Source organism: Ornithorhynchus anatinus, chromosome 1, assembly GCF_004115215.2.
Source record: "Ornithorhynchus anatinus isolate Pmale09 chromosome 1, mOrnAna1.pri.v4, whole genome shotgun sequence".
In the NCBI taxonomy this organism is placed as follows: domain Eukaryota; kingdom Metazoa; phylum Chordata; class Mammalia; order Monotremata; family Ornithorhynchidae; genus Ornithorhynchus; species Ornithorhynchus anatinus.
In genome coordinates, this window is record NC_041728.1 from 14,036,260 (window position 1) to 14,057,522 (window position 21,263).

General features: G+C 42.6%; 1 non-coding gene across 1 annotated transcript; it reads left to right on the forward strand.

The window, feature by feature from the left end:
- Positions 1-5,353: 5,353 nt before the first annotated feature.
- LOC114817270 lies at positions 5,354-5,491 on the forward strand. Its single transcript, XR_003765124.1, has one exon. It is a non-coding gene; the product is annotated as a small nucleolar RNA SNORA7 (small nucleolar RNA).
- The last annotated feature ends 15,772 nt before the right edge of the window (positions 5,492-21,263 follow it).

Here is a 21,263-nt window from a genome sequence, read left to right on the forward strand (position 1 = left end):
TGGAGAGGAAAGGGTGGATTCTAGGGATGATGTGAATTGATAGGATTTCTTGACAGGATGAATGAGAAGGATGAGTCAAGGATAATGCAAAAGTTTCAGATTTGTGAGACAGGGAGGATGGTGGGAAAGTCAGGTGAAATTTGAGGTATTGGCGGGAAGAGGAAATGTGAGCCTTCAGAGAAGGAGGGTGATCAGGGATGAAGAGGTAGTTTTGGGAATCATTGGTATAGAGGTGGTAGAGAGGTGGTAGTTGAAGCCATGGGAATGAATGAGTTCTCCAAGGGAGTGGGTGTAGATGGAGAATAGAAGGGGAACGAGAGGATGGGGGGCAGAGGAAGAGGCTACGAAAGAGAGTGAGAAGGAGCGATCAGAATGAAGAGAAGAACTCAGAAAGAAGAGGAGAACGAGGAGAGGACCACATCAGTGAGTCAAGGTTAGATAATGCATCTAGGGGAAGGAGGTGGGGTAGCACAGAAGCACTGTGCTATGCGCTGGCAAAGGCATAAACTTAATCCAATCAGACACAGTCTAAAGAGAACATATGCTCATACTCTGTTGCTTTCCCTACCTGGAATTTAGTTTAATGTCTGTTTCCCAAGCTAGATTGTAAACTCCTTGAGGGTAGGAATCATGTCTACCATTCTAGAATAGACATGAATGGCAACCCAACCCCATCTCATTAAAGCCCCCCTTTCCTCTCCCCTGCCCTTCACTTTACTGGAGGATGGGGTGGGTGTCTGTTTTGTCAAATGGATAGGTAGGCTTCAGTCAAAACTAAAAGGTCACTGCCCTTCCACTACCTCAGTCAAGCATCATGGCCAAGTGAGCCACTCACACCAACCAGATCATGGGTTCTAATCTAAGTTCCGCCAGTTGTATGCTGTGTGACCTTGGACAAGTCACTTCACTTCTCTGTGCTTCATTTACCCCATCTGTAAAATAGGGATTGAGACTGTGAGCCCCACGTGGGACAGGGACTGTGTCCAACCCGATTTGCTTGTATCTACCCCAGCGGCTAATACAGTGCCAGTGCCTGGCACATTAGAAGAGCTTAACAAATATCATTATTATTATTATTATTATTCTTTGAGAAACCACCATGGACTAGTGGATAGAGTATGGGCCTGGGAGTCAGAGAACCTGGGTTCTGATCCTGGCTCCTCCGCTTGTAGTCTATGGTGCTTTCTCACCTAATAACAATAATAATAATTATGGTATTTGTTAAGCTCTTACTATGCTCCAGACAATGTACTAAGCATCTTGCCCAAATGGTCTGGTGGATAGAGCATGGGCCTAGAAATCAGAGTTCCTGGGTTCTGATCCCAGTTCCCCAACTTGTCTGCTGTGTGACTTTGGGCAAATCGCTTCACTTCTCTGAGCCTCAGTTACCTCATCTGTAAAATGCGGATTAAGATTATGAGCCCCATCTAGGACATGGACTGTGTCCAACCTGATTATCTTGTATCTATCCAAGTGCTTAGAATGGTGTAGCACATAGTAAGCACTCAAAAAATATAAAAACAAAACCACAACAACTAAAAAAAAGTGGACTGGAGGCACGACCCGTTTTGGCAATGGGAGATGGTCGGTTTTCCTGCTTCCCACCTTCTGTCCAGAAATCGGAAATACAAATATCCAGTGGACTACCACAAGCACGGGAGCCAGAAAGTCTGTGTTCTAATCCCAGATCACCACTGAATCACTGGGTGGCCTGGAGCAATTCACCTAATTTCTCTTTGTTCACTCTTACCTCAACTGCAGATGGGGAAAAAATAAATCAGCCTGGTCTATTTCTCAGAGATGTTGGGTTGGGTAAATGTAGTGACTGCAGAGCATTTTGAAAATGCAAAGCTCTATGTAAATGTGGAGTACTATAATTATTATTCATCTTGCCCGTCTTACTCATGACAGCCACTCACTGTGGGCTGGTGAATGGATTTTCTTGGATGCCAAATGCTGATATCAGCAGTTGGTCCAGAGAGTGAGACTGTAGTTCCTCACTAGGGAATCAGGAGTTTCACTCAAGGCCTCACCTCCGGTTGAATACTGAATCCACTTTCTCTAGTTTTTAAAGCCAAAGAATGTTTTATCGGCTATGTCAGGGAATGAAGAGCTCTATGATCAACCCACAGTCACTGACAAACTTTCTTAGCTAGTCCACAGAAGAGACTATATAGTATAGTACTCACGAATGTATTCCTTCCCAAAGTGACAGGGCACAATTACAATAATAAAAGTCAAAATCATGGACACAATGACAATAGCTGTACTTTGAATCTGCATGGCCCTTTAATCTTCAAAGCAGCTTCTCTTGAATTATTTCATTTTATTCTCACAGCATCCCCGGGAGGTAGAGAAAAACATTATTTACCATCATGTGAACAAGCGTGCATTTGATTTCTACCCTGTTGACTCTGATTTCCAGAAAATAACCTTGTTGACCTGTGGAATAATCCAGAAGCATAAAAGAACATATAAAGGTGATAAGAACATCTGTATAAGGCCTGCATCAGTGGCCAGGTTTTGTCTGTAACTAATTTATTTACAGGAATGTCAGTCTCCCCTTCTAGACTGTAAGCTCGTTGTAGTCAGGGAATGTGTCTGTTCATTGTTATATGGTACTCTCCCTAGCGCTTAGTACAGTGCTCTGCGCACAGTAAGCACTCAATTAATACAATTGACTGACTGACTCGTTCCCACAGTTATGAATGTCTTTACTGATGGGTTTCCACTTGTCCCTGCATGTCAAAAAAGAGGAATGGAAGTCCAACCAAGGACTTCACATAAATCCATATCTAACCAGGTGAAAAAAGGTAAATGATTTTTTCTAAAGGGGCCAGAATAGCAATTTTTCCATCCTGATATATGCCTGATTTCTCACATCCAAAATAGATTTCCCACCTCCATCACTGTCAAGCATGATTTGGCCTGGCAGTGGGGCTACAGAGTGAAGCCAGAAATATTGGCCAGAAAGTTTGTCCACATCCAAATGGTTGATCAGTGGGCGCAGCCAACGTCAGCAATTTTGTGTTTTTCTGAGAAGAGAGTTTGGAACCCAGACTCTTTTTCTGCCTCTGCAATGAGAAGCAGCTTGGCCTAATGGAAAGAGCACGGGCCTGGGAGACAGAGGACCTGAGTTCTAATCCTGTCCCTGCCACTTGTCTGCTGTGTGACCTGGGCCGAGTCATTTCACTGCTCTAGCCCTCAGTTTCCTCCTCTGTTCTCCCTCTCCTGTAGACTGCAATGCTCATGTAGGATAAGGACTGTGTTTAAACTGCTTATCTTGTATCTACTCCAGAGCTTAGTATAGGGCTTGGCACTTAGTAAGCACTTAAACATTATTTTATCGTTATTATTATTTAAATTTTTTTTTTAAACTACGGTATTTTTTATGCACTTACTATGTGCCAGACGCTGTACTAAGCACTGGGGTGGATACAAGCAAGTCAGGTTGGACACAGTCCCCGTCCCATGTACGGCTCACATTCTCAATTCCCATTTTATAGATGAGGTAACTGAGGCACAGAGAAGTGAAGTGACTTGCCCAAGGTCACACAGCAGGCAAGTGGCAGAGCTAGGATTTGAACCCAAGACTTTCTGACTTCCAGGCCCATGCCCTATCCACTATACCATGCTGATTCTCTAATTATTATTATTACTATATCCTCTCCCAGCGTGATGCCCCTTCTGTTCAGGACCCCCTTTTTGAATGAGGAGTTAGTTTCTCCCTGCTCCAATTCTGTCCCTTTGGCTATGTTAAAGACTGTGAGATTTTGACCCAGGGAAAAATACACTAGACTACTTTTACTTAAAATAAAATATGAATGAAGGGACACTAACCCAAATTTGCAAAACTTCCCCTTCCTTCTAATGACTGAGAGATGGAGGATTGAAGGAGGGAAGAGGAGAAGGGGAAAGGGAGAGGTTAAATTTGCCCAGCATTGTGGGGTAGGAGGAGTATTTTAGATCCCAAGGTGCTGTGAAGGTTTAACTGTGCACACTGCATCTTGGGTTTTCCAGTTTTTGGTTGTTGGTATATTTCTGGTATTTGTTAAGCAGGTATTATGGGCCAGGCACTGTTCTAAGCACTGGAGTAGATACAAGACAATCAGATTGGACACAGTCCATGTCCCACATAAGACTCACAGCCTTAATCCCCATTTTGTAGATGAGGTAACTGACAAACAGAGAAATTAAGTTACTTGCCTAAGGTCCCTCAGCAGACAAGAAGCTGAGCCGGAATTAGAACCCAGGTCCTTCTGATACCCAAGCCTGTGTTCTAGTCACTAGGCCACGCTGCTTCTCTGCTTCTTCAATGCTTTAGTTCAAGCACTGAAGATGAAAAAGGTATGCTGTGACACAGGGTGAGGAATAATAATAATAATAATAATAATGGCATTTGTTAAGCGCTTACTATGTGCCAAGCACTGTTCTAAGTGTTGGGGGGGTACAAGGTAATCAGGTTGTCCCATGAGGGGCTCACAGTCTTAATCCCCATTTTACAGAGGAGGTAATTGAGGCACAGAGAAGTTAAGTGACTTGCCCATGGTCACACAGCTGCTACATGACGGAGGTGGGATTAGAACCCATGACGTTTGACTTCCAAGCCTGAGCTCTTTCCACTGAGTCATGCTGCTTAGAGCAAATTCCATTGCATCTTTCTCTAAAATTGCCTGAGCAGTCTCCCAAAATCTGGACCTCTTCCAGCTAGTTCAAGATGTGGGATTAACCTACCTTAGGGACTAGAGTAGGTAGATTCATCACTGCTGTCTGCTGTGTGACCTGGGCCAAGTCATTTCACTGCTCTGGCCCTCAGTTTCCTCCTCTGTTCTCCCTCTCCTATAGACTGCAGGCCTCATGTGGGATAAGGACTGTGTTTAAACTGTTCCTCTCTCCTCTGAGATAAGGTAGCCCAAATTTCCAAGAGCCTTTCTGAAGTATGGGCTAGTGAAAAGAGCATGGGACTTGAAGTCAAGAGACCTGGCTTTTCATTCCAGGTCCTCTAGTTACTGGCTGTCACTAATCTTGGGGCAAGTCACTTATCTTTTCTGTGCCTAAGTTTCCTCATCTGTAAAATAGGGGGAAAAAACCTGTCTTCCCTTCCTCTTCAACTGTGAGCCCAGTGTGGGACAGGGACTGTGTCTATGATTTTTTTTTTAATCTACCCCAGCCAAAGCACAGTGCTTGTCACCTAGTAAGTGGGGCTAAACTTAAAGTCAAGTTTTGAGAACAACCTGGGGATGCTCCCTAAAAGAAGTACCCTTCCTCAGTGGGAGAGAAATAAAGGTTTGGCCACTTCAGGTGAAGTTGGGTACGTCTTGTCTACCAGTAGCTACTCTTACTGTAACTTAATACCTTCTCAGGGTCGCACCTGGAGAGTTTCCAGTACTCTACCAGTCTTGGCTACTGGAGGGAGAGTCAAGCAGAGGCCTACCTATTCCATTCCTTGCTTGGCCAGTGGCCAGTGAGTGGAAGGCAACCTGCTACAAGTCAAAACTCACCTGTCCTGGGCAGCAGCGGCATGGGAGAGAGTCGAGGGCAGAGACTCGTTTACTGCACAGAAGGAGGCTTTGGTAAACTGCTACTGTATTTTTCCCAAGAAAACTCTATGGATCCACTACCAGAATGATTGCAGATGGAAGTGGGGTGTTCTGGGAGAGATGGGTCCAAGGCGTCGCTATGGGTCAGATATGACTCAACAGCATAAGACAACAACAATAACCATAATTTAATAATAATTGTGGTATTAGTTAAACACTTACTAGTACCAAGCACTCTACTAAGTGCTGGGTTAGATCCAAGAAATCTGGTCAGGCACAGTCCCTTTCCCACATGGAGCTCAGAATCTAAGGGGGAAGGGAGAACAGGTATTTCACCAGAACTTTACAGATGAGGAAACTGAGGCACAGAGAAGTTAAGTGACTTGCCCAACGTCACACAGAAGGCAACTGGAAGAACAGGGATTAGAACCCAGGTAATCCGACACACAGTCTCGTGCTCTTTCCACTAAACTGCACTATTCCCCATTAGGCCACATTGGAACTGAAGCTTATTTTCCCCTGTTGACTTCATAAAGATGAGATCTTTATTCTCATTCTTAAATTTTAATGAACAGCCCTGTCCAGGAATCTTAGTCCATGGTAACAAGGTTGAAACTCTGGTCAAAATCCTTCTCTCTCATTGGAGTCATTTCTGAATCTGGGAGAAATGGAAAGACTGACTCAGTTCGTTTTAATTGAATGACTAGCAGATGATCTTTGAGACGTTCAAAGCTCTGTTTCATATGAATGGCTCGCTTGTGGTGTTCATGCCAGTTCTCTTATTGAAAAGTTTGTAGATTTGTGCATATACAATATATACAAACGTCTGCATCCAGTTCTTTCTTAAATCGGCCTGCCTGCATTTATAACACTCCATCCGGTTGGCCCTCTGAGACTTTGCTCATATTCTGGAAGTGTGGGACTTTTATGGCTCACTTTATGGCACAAGATCAGCATTTGTTCCTTGGCGTGGATTCTGTCCTTGCCTTTTCGGAAAATCTGGGATGGAATTCTATCCCTGAATTTTATTCCCTAAACCAAATATGGGAAACTTTTATGTCATACTGTAGTCTTAACGTGATTTTTAAAACAGTTTCAGGTTTCATTCCTAGATCTTTGTTTTTCTTATATTGATTTTCACAACAAAGATTGGGCTGGGTTATTTTTGTTGTGTTTTTTTCTTGTGGTAGTGTTGACCAGTTGAGAAAATGGTAGCATTGAGCGCTTTCTATGTGGAGTAGATACAAGATCATCAGGCAAGACACAGTCTCTGTCCTCCAGGGGTTCACAGTCTTGAGTAGGAGGGAGAACAGACATTTAATCCCATTTCACAAATGAGGAAACTGAGGCACAGAGAAATTAAGTGATTCACCCAGCAGGAAAGTGGTGGAACAGGGACTAGAACCCAGGTCCTCTGACTCCCAGACCCTCTGTCTCCGGGGCTCTTTCCATTAGGCCACATGACTTCATGCCACTCAACAAATGAACAGATCTGAAAATGTCAGAGTAAATCTGCACACTCTGAAGCATTCTTCAAGGCTAGTCAGTTGGAATTTTAGTCAAATTTCCTCTGGCTAATGCCATTCACAGAACATAAAATAGCCCGTTAAACTCCACACAATTTTCCTGTAAAATAAAACTGCAGTAATGTCAATTTTTACCCTAACAAAAACACTAAGCAAATAGGATCTCACAATCTTCCCTTTCCTCTGTTAGCCATAACTTCATAATGTAATCCCCTGAAAAAAGTTTCAATGCTAACAAATCTTTTTTAAGGTCAGATCCCCTGAGATGAGCACAGTGGGGATGTTTCGATAGATTCTTATACTCCAGTGGACCATGAATCAAAGTCTAAGACTTAGAGAGGCTAGTTCTCTCTCAAACTGATTTCCATACCAGCGTTCTGGTTTATTGGGTTTTTCTTTCCTGAGTCCCCGCTCTCTTCCCTAGCTTTCTCTCCTCTGACCCTTCTGTAAATCTAAGAGGCGGCCCATGCCAGCTGGGATTTTTCAGACCAGGGACTGGAGAGAGGTTTAAGGGCAAAAATTCCTGCCACTCCAGTGATTTCCCTCCTCAAACTGGCCCTCACTGGGTTGAGAAGCAGTGTGACCCCAGAGAAAAAAATACAGGACTGGGAGTCAGGAGGCCTGGGTTTTAATCTCAGCTCTACCACTTGCTTCTGTGTGACCTAGGCAGGTCTCTGTGCCTCAGTTTTATCGTCTAGGAAATAGGAATGAAAAATCTCTTCTCCTCCTCCCTTAGACGGTAAACCCCAACGTGAGACAGGGATGGGTCCGAGCTGATTGTATTTTATCTACCCCAGCATTTAGTGGAATGCATAGCATATAGTAAGCTCTTAACAAATACCACCATTATTATTAATTACTGAGCCCAGATTTATCCAAAGAGTATTTATTTAAGGAAGGTGGTTTCCTGGAGAGGCCAAATATTTCACTCTCTTAACTTCATTCATTCATTCATTCATTCATTAATTCATTCAATAGTATTTATTGAGCGCTTACTATGTGCAGAGCACTGTACTAAGCGCTTAGAATGTACGAATCGGTAACAGATAGAGACAGTCCCTGCCCTTTGACGGGTTTACAGTCTAATCGGGGGAGGCAGACAGACAAGAACAATGGCAATAAATAGAATCAAGGGGAAGAACATCTTATTAAAGCAATAGCAAATAAATAGAATCAGGGTGATGTACATCTCATTAACAAAATATGAAGATATATACAGTTGAGTGGACAAGTACAGTGCTGAGGGAATGGGATGGGAGAGGGAGAGGAGCAGAGGGAAAGGGGAGAGAAGAGGGTTTAGCTGTGGAGAGGTGAAGAGGGGGTAGAGGGAGCAGAGGGAAAAGGGGAGCTCAGTCAGGGAAGGCCTCTTGGAGGAGGTGTGCTCTAAGTAGGGTTTGGAAGAGGGGAAGAGAATTAGTTTGGCGGAGGTGAGGAGGGAGGGCATTCCAGGACCGCGGGAGGATGTGGCCCAGGGGTCGACGGTGGGATAGGTGAGAACAGGGGACGGTGAGGAGGTGGGTGGCAGAGGAGCGGAGCGTGCAGGGTGGGCAATAGAAAGAGAGAAGGGAGGAGAGGTAGGAAGGGGCAAGGTGATGGAGAGCCTTGAAGCCTAGAGTGAGAGTGAGGCCACAGAATGGATGTCTGTCCCTAATTGACTATGTGGTGAATGCAGCTGATTATCTGGCTCTGAGTTGGGCACTCTTCAAAGCAGGGTAAGATGATGCTGTCCCTGCCCACTAGAAGCTTCCCACTAAAACAGCTAACCTCAGATGAAATCATTCAGAAGCATGGTCCGCTCAACTGCAGAACCACTGGCCAAGACACCAGCTGGACCAGAGACAGAACAAGTGTTTTCTCAGCAATAGAGAAGGAAGCGAGTGAGTTGCAAGAGTAACCCCTATTGGAGCACTAGAGGACTCTGGGGGCTGTGGATTGGGGGGTGGGGGGAAGTCACGAGCATCCTGCAGGTACCAGATAGACCGTTCTAGTGATATTGAGAGACGTGTGAGGGCGGGGGACGAGAGAAAGTGAACTCAAGAAACTGGGACCCTCAAACTGACAAATTCAAGAATCAGTCGGTAGTAGAATAGCCCCCTCTCAGGATGGCACCTGGAAAATTTCCAGTACTCTACCAGTCTTGGCTTTGGGAGGTTTGGGAGGGAGAGAGGCATACCCATTCCATTTCTAGCTTGGGCAGTGGCTAGCGAGTGGAAGGCAATCTGCTATAAGTCAAAACTCACCTATGCTGGGCAGCAGTGGCATGGGAGAGAGTCAAGAGCTGAGACTCAAGTTTACTGTGTTGAAGAAGGCAGTGGTAAACCATTTCCGTATTTTTACCAAGAAAACTCTATAGATGCACTACTAGAATGATTGCAGATATAGGTGGGATGTTCTGGGAGAGATGATAATAATAATAATGATAATTATGGTATTTAAGTGCTTATTATGTGCCAAGCACTGTTCTAAGCACTGGGGTAGATACAAGGTAATTGGACTGTCCCATGTAGGTTTCACAGTTTTTATCCCCATTTTACAGATGAGGTAACTGAGACATAGAGAAGTTAAGTGGCTTGCCCAAGGTCACACAGCGGACAAGTGGCGGTATCCGTGGAGACGCTATGGGTCGGAGAAGACTTGACGGCATAAGACAAAACAAAACAATAAGTAATAGAATGTACTTAATGTGTGCAAAATACTGTACTGGGAATAAATACACGGATGAGAGTTAGACTTGGTCCCTGGATCTTCAAGGGCTCCCAGTCTAAAACCTGGGAAGCATTCTCCCTTCTAGACTGTAAGCTCATTGTGGGCAGGCAACATGTCTACCAGCTCTGTTGTATTGTGCTCTCCCAAGTGCTTAGTACAGTGCCCTGCACACAGTAAGCGTTTAATAAATACCATTGCTAATGAGGATGAGGATGAGCAGACATGAGAGGAAAGATGAAATAGAATAACTAAACAGTATTTAAAAGAAGTTCAGAATCTGTCAAGTTCAGGGTGAAGGGGACCTATAAGGGCCTCAGGGAGTGGTCACCCAGGTCTCTGAATGTCCAGTCAATCAATCAATCGTATTTACTGAGTGCTTACTGTGTGCAGAGCACTGTACTAAGTACTTGGGAAAGTACAATACAACAGAGTTGATAGACAGGTTTCCTGCCCAAGATGAGCATCCAAAAGCTTCTTGAGGTTATAAAATTTGTAGAAGACAAAAGCACTTAACAAAAGTTAAGAAAAAGAAAACAAAAACAGAAGAAATAACAAAAATTTCTTCTGCTGAAATACCTGGGCCCTGGTATCAATAGCAGTATTAGACACGATCCCTTCTCTTCAGGAGCTTGTAGTCTAAAGACAGAGATGGACATTAAGAGCTTACAGGAGGGGAGAAGAAACAATATTTCTACTAAACTTAGAGTAATGTGGAGAAGCTCCAATTTGGGTGTTTATAGGGAAGTAGTAAGTTCAGAATAATCACTTTAACATTAAGCACTGTTGCTGCAAAAAAAGGAAACCGTATATATTAGAGATACAGCCCCTAGCCTGGGACTGTATAAACACCCTGGTTTATATCAAATGCTTCTCGAGCCTCCAGAGCTGTGAAATTCACCAAATGGCACTAAGCCAAAGTTCTTCACAGATAAAACCAGAATTGGGATTTGCTTTTATTAGCAAACACAGTTCATTTCCAAGAGGGTGGTCAGGAATGCCTTTTCCAGATACTTGGCCTTGAGAGTGGAAACATCAGAACAAGCTTTAGCGTTTAAAGCTGGGTGACTAGTCCATGTGTCATTTTCGGCACACATTTTATGGATTCAGGATGCTTGGGTTTCATTTTTTAAATGAGAACTATAAACAGATCAGCAAAGAGCCCTCCTACCAGAAAAAAGAAAGGGATTGACAACGGTGAAAACCGATAGGGCCTCAGTTTGGAGGAAACACACGGGATTACAACATCCACCCAAACAGCTTCTACCATCTGTTAAAGCTCAATTCCCTTTAGTGGTAAATTACTGGTTTCTTCAGACTCTCGGTGTCACATGTGTGTGATGGGTTAAGAGCTATTACTTGGAGCATTTGACAATGCAGCCTTTTTTTTTTCTGCAGGGCACAGGGGTCTTGCCTGGAAGTTTCGGATCATTTCTTTAGATGCCTTCCGGTTCACTGAACTGCAGCTTTGTGTGCTTTCTCCAGTCACGTAGTACTGAAAGTGACTCAGTGCTGACTCACTGAATTCACTGCCAGTGGATTTCCCAGTTGGTCAGCTGTTCTGCCTCAGCCTATCCCAGAAAGTATGAAAAACACTTCTCAAATTGCTGTCTCTCTCAATTCTCTTTGGCACAACGTGCCAGCCAGCCTGGAACTGTTTTACACGTGGCCCCCCTCATTTCAGAGTTATCGAATCCTGCGGCCCAACAGTATTCTGAATTAGTTTCCTCTGTTTGTCTAGCAGGCCTCCCTTTCTCAGAAAAACCTAAAATGGCTTCGCCAGCCAAATACTTTAAGGAAAATCTTGCTTTTGGGTAGTATTTGCAGAATTTGCTTCCACAGCAAAGATTGTCCGTGCCCAAAAATGGCTCCAGTATTTTTTCTTAAAGATCCGTTCTCCTCTCCTTGACAATTCTATGTGTTTTAGGGTTATCTCTGCGATGCACCAGATAATTCATGTTGGCACCAACCTACATCTGTAGTGACGCACATCAGATTTGTACTTGGCACAGAGTACTGGCACAACCTGACTGACATACAGTAGGCCCGGAGAGCCCAGGATGCCAGGATTTGTTGAGCATTTCACCTTCAGATTAGATGTCATTTCATTCCTCATCTGTCATCACCCCCAATAAGTCTGGGGATAGGTTACAACAACTAGCTGATTCAATCCATTTCTATGCCCTGATTCCCCTTCCTCCAAATTGTTTCAGTTGGGAGAACAGCTGAGTGATTAGAGGGTAGGTGTCTCTGCTGGCAAGAACTATGGAGGCATGGTGGCCTGGGAGAGAGGGCACAAGATTGGAAGTTGGGAGGCCTGAATTCAAGTCTTAGCTATGTCCCTGGCCTGCTGTGTGACCTTGAGCGAGTTTCTTAACCTCTCTGGGGCTCAGTTTCCTCACCCGTAAAATTGATTGCGATCCCCATGTGGGACGGAGACTGCCTCCAATCTCATTACCCTGTATTTGCCCGAGTGCTTAGCCCATGGTAAGTTCATAATAAATATCCTAATTATTAATAAGGCTTTAAGACAAAATTCTGATTTCACACGAGCCACCCTCTAGAAATTATTTTGCCCTCTCCCCACATTTTTCATGTAAGGTGCTCATAATTCAAAATGTGCTCATGTATAGTACGCCTTTGGCTATTAAACCATACATTAACCTAGTCAAGTCTTTGAAAAAGTAGTTTAGAAGTCACACTAAGAGATAAACTCACTGGTAACTGCCCATCTTCCTCAGACCATTAATGACACTGAACTGATTAAAGCTTGTTGGATGTCGCTATGTCAAAGAGACTTACACATGTATTAACCATCTTTCTGGTGAACATTCTGAACGTTAAGATGACAACAAGAAATGAATCATTTTAAAAATGGGTGCTTCTAGATATTTAAAGAGACAGTAATGAGCAGAGGAACATTTATGGCATTTAAAAATGCAAGGACCATAATGTGTGAGTTTCAAAGTCTGACTTGTATCTTTTCTTCGACTTTCCTGCCCATTTAACTATTGAATGATTTTTCATTCTCTAGATACCATGGTCTTTAACTATTCCAAACCTCAGGGAAGGTGCACAGGACACATATGATCGGCACTGACCCTCTCTTGGATGTGGCAAAAGCTTAATCCTGGAGTTAAGAACACACCAGCTAGGCAGAACCTGATCATTTGTTTCATTAATAACAATAGTGATGAAGATGGTATTTATTCAGTGTTCACTATGTGGCAAGCATCACATTACTATTAGTAGATTGACATTAGCGGGTCAAAGTTTGCAAGCTGGATTGTAGTAGGAGAGTACTGAGGTGAGGTGGGAGGAGGCAAGGTGATGGAGTTCTTTAAAGGCAATGGTGAGGAGTTTTTGTTTGATGAGGAGGTGGATGGGCAACTGCTGAAGTTTTTTGATGAGCAGGGTGATATGTCCTAAACGATTCTGTAGAAAAATGATCTGGGCAATGGAAGAAGAATGGACTGGAGTGGGGAGAGACAGGAGTCTTGGAGGTTAGCAAGGAGGCTGATGCAGTAATCCAGATGGGATAGGATGAATGATTGTATTAACAGATATTACATTAACAAAGAAATATTATATCTTTTTGCTTAAACCACTGAAAACTAGAGTCTGAATTATATACCAGTTCTAAACTACTAGGTGTAATTTTCAACCTTTCTATCCTTTAAGTGTCAAACTCCCTTCTTCAGGCTGCTGTAAAAAAATCTTTTGAATGGATAGGCTGAAAAATCACATTTCTTATTCTGAACCATTATTTCTGGAAACAAGAGCTAGAAAACATATTGGGCTCCACTTCCCAAGAGTAATCTCCTTTCTAATATATTAGTCTCACACTGTTCAGGTCCTATTTATAGGATAGACTGATGACTCAGTTTGCACATTTAAAGAGACTGGTGGGAATTCTCAGATCTGCAGTAACTGTCGGGGCCATTAATAGCACCTTCATTGCTTCATGGTGCACCTCCCTGCCAATAGTTTCTGGCAGTATTGACATTTAACCATTAAATGAGGAGCTCTTTGCAAGAAGAAGATTGGTTTGATCATTTTAAGGGCTTATGCTGATTCAGTGAATTGAAAACTAACTTCCTCCCTTCCACGAATTTCTTTTGTTCTAGATTCATTGCCTATTGCTCAATTTTGGCCATCCAGTTGAGTGGGTAAATGGGGATGGAAAATCAGAAATAGCTCTTTGTCACGGAGAAGTTTTTAAGATATAAGAACCGGCCCAGGATGCGTGACTGAACAAAATTGGTCTGTACTCTGCTCTCAAGTGAAAGCAATGGATTAGTTTGAAAATACAATCAGTTTAATTGATTGTTATTATGTATTCAATTCCTTCCTTGTAGGATTTATCCTCAGGATTTCTCCTCTGACTCTTTCATCTATTTGGCAATTCGTGTCTGCCTGCCTCCCCTATGGGACCAGAGGTTCTTCGAGATCAGGGTGCTTTTTTTTTTCTTTTTTATGGTATTATTAATCACCTACTGCATTCCAGGCACTGTACTAAGTACTAGAGTAGACATAAGCTAGCCAGGTTGGACACAGTCCATGTACCAGATGGGGCTCACAGTAGTAATCCCCATTTTACAGATGAGGTAACTGAGGGCTGGGAAGATAAGTGTATTGTCCAAGGATGCACGGCAGAAAAGTGGCAGGGCCAGGATTAGAACTCAGGTACTTTTGATTCCCGGACTGATGCTCTATCTATTAGGCCACACTTCTCCTCGATGAACTTGCGAAGACCTGCAGTGGAGACTTCCATTGTATGTTTTCCGAGCACCTAATGGAATGGTCTGAATACTACCCATGTTCAATAGATAATGGTGATGATAATGACCGTAATGATGGTTCTTTATTTTCCCTAGGTCTTTATCCATTTGTTACTCCCGTAGTATTAAAGGTAATAGTAAGAGAAGAAGCAGAAATAGTCATAGTGATTTTCATTCAATCACATTTATTGAATGCTTACTGTGTGTGAAGCACTGTACTAAGCGCTTGGAAAATACAATTCAGCAACAAATAGAGACAATCCCTGCCCACAATGGGATCAGTCTAGAAGTAATAGCAGTAGTAACAACATTTTCTTGGTGTGGTGCTTGGGAACTAGAGAGCAACATAGTGACAGGTTCCCTGCTCACATGGAGCTTATGTTCTAATGGAGGTGTTAGACATGAATGTATCTACCATAGGATTGGACAAAATAAATAACTGAAGAGACGTGTGTGAATGAGTTGCTATTGGAGGGTGCAGATTAGTACAAAAGTGCAGTAGGTCTCCGTATGTAGTAAGCACTCAATAAATATGATTGATTGATTATTAACAATAACCCCACACATACGTTTGTGTTACTATTGCTGTGAGAAGAGTTACAGGAGGTTCTCCATCCTCTATTCTTCCACTGAGGTCTTTGGCATGGTCCAATAATCCATTCTGCCCTTTTGCTGCTTAGAAGACTTTAAGCAAACAACAGGTGGTTTAGAAAATAGCCAATCAAAAGACAATAATTCTTCTCCTTGAGGATCAGTGCCAATGGAAAACAGTGACCTGAAATGCAAATCTCAGCCCTGACATGAGGAGAATCTAATGCCACAGCTGTTTTCTTCAAGAACTGTCACTCATCGTGTTTTAATTTCACAGTTTTGAATTAATCTTTTTCTAAATTCAGCACTGGGGGGAACAGGATGAGAGCAGGTGCCCTGTAAAGGAACCAGATTGGCATTAGCGGGGGTATTTTCCTTTGGGGTGATGGTTTTAACACTTCAATACTTCTCTCTTAAAATATATGCAGGACAGAGATCTTAACTAGCTCCTAAACCTACCAGGGCTTCTAGAGAATTTCATCTCATAGACTCAGTCAAAAAGGCGATGTGATTCAGTCTCTTCCCATGCTAAAACCAGATGATTTTTCCAGCCTCTTTCTTAGTCTGTCGGTGCATCACTGGCATCGCATTGGAAAGAACACTTGACATTGGTCCGGGCGCTGCCAATGTGGTGGAATTTAGCACTGGTTTAAGGTTCCATGTGTCCAGTGAACACCTTTGTTCGTGTGAAGTTTCACCAGAACCAGCTACAGACTTTACTCACCGTCAAGTAACAGGACAAAATGATAAAGCAGTGGTGTCTGGGAACAGAGTCATCTGGCGGGCGTTGAAGCAATGCGTTCAGTTTCACAACTCCAACAGGGAGGACAAGTGACGAGATTGGATGACCTCAGGAAACTCAAGGAGCCGCTGTCTGGAGAACCGGAAGGTAGTACCTGCCAGACTAAATGTTTTAGAGGCAGAGAGAAGCAATATCCCAGAAATACCAGTTCTCCTATACCTTGGGGGCTGCGTCCTTGCAGAATGCCACACTAAGGAAAATTCAGACATTCAGTGTCCAATTCCATCTACACGGGCACAACATTTCCTTCCTGTTGGGCGGTATCTGCACCAGTCCTGGAAGTAAGGCACAATGTGACAGAGCTCAGCTCCAGTTCAAGAAAAGTCCTGGAATGTCCATCAGCAAGAAAAATGCTTTGTCACTATGGCTACTGAGGTCGTGGTGGCAAGTGGTGGTGGTGGCCCATTTGGCCACTTGAAGCAGAGAGAGGCGGTGAGTGGCCTAGTAGAAGTAACATAGGCTGGGATTTAGAGGACCTGGGTTCTAATGCTGGCTCTGCCACTTGTTTGACTCGCCATTATGGGCAAGTCACTTAACTTCTCAGTGCTTCGATTTCCTCATTTGAAAAATAGGAATTAAATACTGGTTCTCCCTCTCCTCTAGTTTTTGAGCTCCACTGTGGTCAGGGAATGTATCTGTTTGTTGTTGTACTCTCCCAAGCACTTAGTCCAGTGTTTTGCACACAGTAAGCGCTCAATAAATATGATTGAATGAATGAATGAATGAATGGGACAGGCATGGTGTCTGATTTGATTATATCTATCCCAGCACTTGGTATATAGTAAGTGATTAACACATACCACAATTATTTTAATCAGTACTATTAAATGTGAAAATACATAAACCAAGTTAATTTCTTCTAGTTGAGGTAGTTAAGATTTAATTAAAAAAACTTCAAATTATTTGCACATGGAGGTTCAAAACAAATCTCTAATTAATCTCTTTATTGAATGATTTATTGTAGGAGTATTAAAACCAAATAAATAACTATTTTTAATAGTTATATTTACATTTAATTGCAGCATGGCCTAAAGGATAGAGCATGGGCTTAGGAGCCAGAAGGATCTGGGTTCTAATCCCAGCTCCCCCACTTGTCTGCTGTGTGACTTTGGGCAAGCCACTATGCTTCTCTGTTCCTCAGTTTCCTCCTCTGTAAAATGGGGAATAACACTGTGAGCCCCATGTGGGACATGAGCTGTGCCTAAACTGACTATCTGGTATCTACCCCAGTGCTTAGTAGAGTGCTCACATAGAAGGCACTTAACAAGCACCATTAAAAAAAAACTTGATGATGACTGTAAGTTCATTGTGGTCAGGAAATGTGTCTACAACCTCTGTTATTTTATACTCTCCCAAGTGCTTAGTACAGTGTTCTACATGCAGCAAGTGCTTAATAAATATGATTCATTAATTGATTGAAATCACTGACAAATGAACTTCTGAAATTTTGAACTGTAACTATTAACTCAGTCCCCTCATAGGCAATCCAAAATGCCTAAATCTAGTGTCCTTTGAGTGAATTATTTTCCTAAGACCAGACACTCAAGTTTTATCGTAATTTATGTGCCTTAGCCACTCTGTCCTGTCCTTGAAGAATGTGAAGATATTCTGATGATGAAAGAGAATATGTCACCATTGTTAGAGCATGTCAACTGTAGGACAAAGGGGTCTTAAATTAAGAATCCAGGTTCTAGAATAGAGTCCTTACTATATGCAGAATCAGTCCATCAAGTAATCAAATTTACTGATTGTTTACTGTGTGCAGAGCACTGTCCTAAGCACTTAGGAGAATACAATATAACACTATAATAAGTGCTGGGAGAGAATACAAAGGTGAGAATTAGACATAGTCCCTCTCCCTACCCTTCATGGGGCTGACAATATAAAAGTTTGAGTAAGTCATTAAAAATGAATTATGAGAAACACATGTAGGACTACAGTACATTTATTCAACACCCACACCCCCAGCCCCATAACAATTATTTACATATCCATAATTTATTTGTATTGATGTCTGTCTCCCCTGTAGACTGTAAGCTCCTTTGGGGCAAGGAATGTGTCTGTAATATTCTTATAAGTCTATATCTAATAATAATAATAAAAAATAATGTTGGTATTTGTTAAGCGCTTACTATGTGCAGAGCACTGTTCTAAGCACTGGGGTAGATACAGGGTAATCAGGTTGTCCCACGTGAGACTCACAGTTGATCCCCATTTTACAGATGAGGGAACTGAGGCACAGAGAAGTTAAGGGACTTGCCCACAGTCACACAGCTGACAAGTGGCAGAGCCGGGATCTCTCTCTCTCTCTATAAACATATATATAGATATAGTTGTCTTGTTGTGTTGTATTCTCCCAAGCACTTAGTGCACACAGTAAATGCTCAGAGCATGGGCTTGGGAGTCAGAGATCCCGGGTTCTAATCCCACCTCAGCCACTTGTCTGCTGTGTGACCTTGGGCAAGTCACAACTTCTCTGTGCCTCAGTTACCTCATCTGTAGAATGGGGATTGAGACTGTGAGCCCCACGTGGGACAAACTGATCACCTTGTATCTACCCCAGTGCTTAGAAAAGTGCTTGGCACATAGTAAGTGCTTAAAAAATACAATAATAATTGTTATTATTATTATTACAGTATCGTGGCAAGGATAAACAAATACAAGTTCAACTGTCAAACACCAATAAACTCTAGAGTTCATAATTGTACTTTAAACATTTTCTATGTGAAAGAGTTTTTTCGACTCTCCTGGATGAGCTGCCTTGTGTGTTTTTCCCTTGCACAACTTTCACTGTCATATTTTCCAAATGATTGTTAAGATGACTCAGTTTTAATGAAAAGAAATCAAGACAACTTGGTGATTTCTTTGGCAAGACTAGTAGATATGATATATTTCCACTCTATAATTTAAACCTGAGTAGAAGCACATAAACATAAAAATAGCCACAGCTGTTGTAAAAACTTGCCCTCTGCTCAGTTTGCTTATGTCACCCGAAAAAAACAACCATTGGAGCTGTTAGAATTAGTCTTCTGAAATCACCCAAATGAGTATATGGTATTTGTTCCTTCATCTCTAAACTTCAGAAAGACAGTAACTAATACTGCACATATCTTCAATCCTCAGTATCAATCAATGATATTTACTATGTGGAGAGCACTGTAAAAAGTGGTTGGGAGAGTATACTGTGGCATACACTGCTTTATGAAGGAAATATTTTAAACATTTAAAACATCCTCACAGGGAGGTATTTTCTGAGTTATGAATTTGTGTTAATTTTTTTCCACCCTTCTCACAGTCTTTCCCATCCCGTCATTTTGTTAAGCTCCTTCCTCTCTTCTGTATTCCATCTTTGGACTGGGCCAAGAACGTTTGATGTAAATAGAGCAGAAGACATCTGCATTACCTTCTTTAGGAGAAGAGCACTAACATTCAAATTCTAGTGCCCTTCCACCAAACCCCCTGACGTACCAGTGACAAAATAGGATCACAAAACAACGGGGCCTCGGAACACAAGCATCAACACGATACTCGTCATTGGGCAGGGTTCATGAAGAGAATGGACAGGATACACAAACATCTGCATTCTTGTAAGCTGAAACGAGGTAACTGTAAACAGGAGGGCAGAATGAGCACATTAAAGATAAGCGAGAGCATGATAATATAGGGTTTAGAATGTAACTTGACTCTTAATCTACCGATGTGAGGTACCTGCAAGTCACAGCATCCTCTCGTCCTCCAGGGTGTGTAGTGGTTAAGAAAATACTCATTGTTTGGGTATGCTAGGGCATGAAACTCAACCATGGGCCTTACACACCCAGGGTGTGAATGTACTAGCTTGTGAACCCACAGCCCAGAGTCTATTATTTTCATTATGAAAGGACTTGTTGAAAAACCAATATAGAAAATGTCTGTGGACTTGAAACAAAGCAAAGTGAACTTTTCCAGGCCTAGCATTTATGTTTACAACCTCATTAGCATCCTAACTGGAAGTTATCATCAGCACCAGGGCTGGAAGGCATTTGCATATTTATTTAGCCACCTGCTTTTGGCTACACCCTTGCATATTACATCAGTCAGATCTCTATGCCCTCCTATACAGGAATTTCAAGTGAATAGTTGGAGAGATTAATGAAGACGGGGCTGGAGATTATAAGATTCTTGGGGGCAGGGATCATGTCTTTCAATTCTATTGCATTTTACTCTCCCGAGTGCTCAGTAGAGTGCTCTGCTCACAGTAAGTGCTCAAAAAACCTCATTGATGGATTAGCTGATGGTATAAAAGCTTTGAGAGCTTCACTATACACTGGAGATTTTTGAAGTAGGTGACTGAAGGACCAAAGGTCTCAGAATTAAATTTGAATTCAAAGAAAGATGACTTTAATGAAATCCCAATTGGAATATACTGAGTGCTTACTGTGTACAGAATACTGCATTAAGAGTTTGGGAGTGTATGATAGAGTTAACAGAGATGATCCCTGCCCTCTATGAGTTTATCATCTAGTAGAGGTGACAGACTCCCAAGTGCTTAATACAGTACTCTGCATATTATAAGTGCTTAATAAATTCCATTGATTGATAGATTGATTGACAGGGAAGTGGGAGAGTATAAGGATGTATACATTCGTGCTGTGGGGGTGGGGTGAGTATCAAACTACTTAAGGACAGACCCTAATAGAAAGGCGATGCAGAAAGGAAAGAAAATAGGGTGGGGAGATGGGAAGTTAATCAGGGAAGACTTTCAGAAAGAGATGTGATTATAGGAAGGCTTTGAAGATGAGGAGAGTAGCGGTTAGGGTATGATGGAGGAAGGAGTTCCAGACAGGAGGGAGGGACATGAGCCGAGGGCCAACAGTGAGAGCTGCCTCATTTCACACTCCCACTGCATGAATTTAGGTTTTAAGTATCAGTCTGCCGAGTCAACTACTTTCTAGCTCTTCTGAGGTCTTCTTCTCACGTCCCTGTAGCGGACTGACAGGAATATTTACCATTTGGGTGTCCAGTGGTGCCTAGATTTTTTTCCAGTTTAGAAAAAAGCAGCTGCGTTAAGCACCAATAAAGCCCAGGTACAGCTTTGAGGCCTGGCCTAGGCCTGTTAAACGTCAGATCTGGCACGGATCTGCCCTTTTAGATATCGACTTGGACTGAACTCAGGGTCTCAGTCATGACAGGGCTCTCTTTCTCAGGAGACTAAGTCAGTCCTGTGGAAGCCCGGGAGTGGAAAGCCAGCATAGTTAGGGTTGGAGTAGGTCTTTTGGTTCAACCTCAGAGAACTCCCAATAGGCAACAGGCCCTTGGTCTGCGAGATCATTTTAGGGGTAAG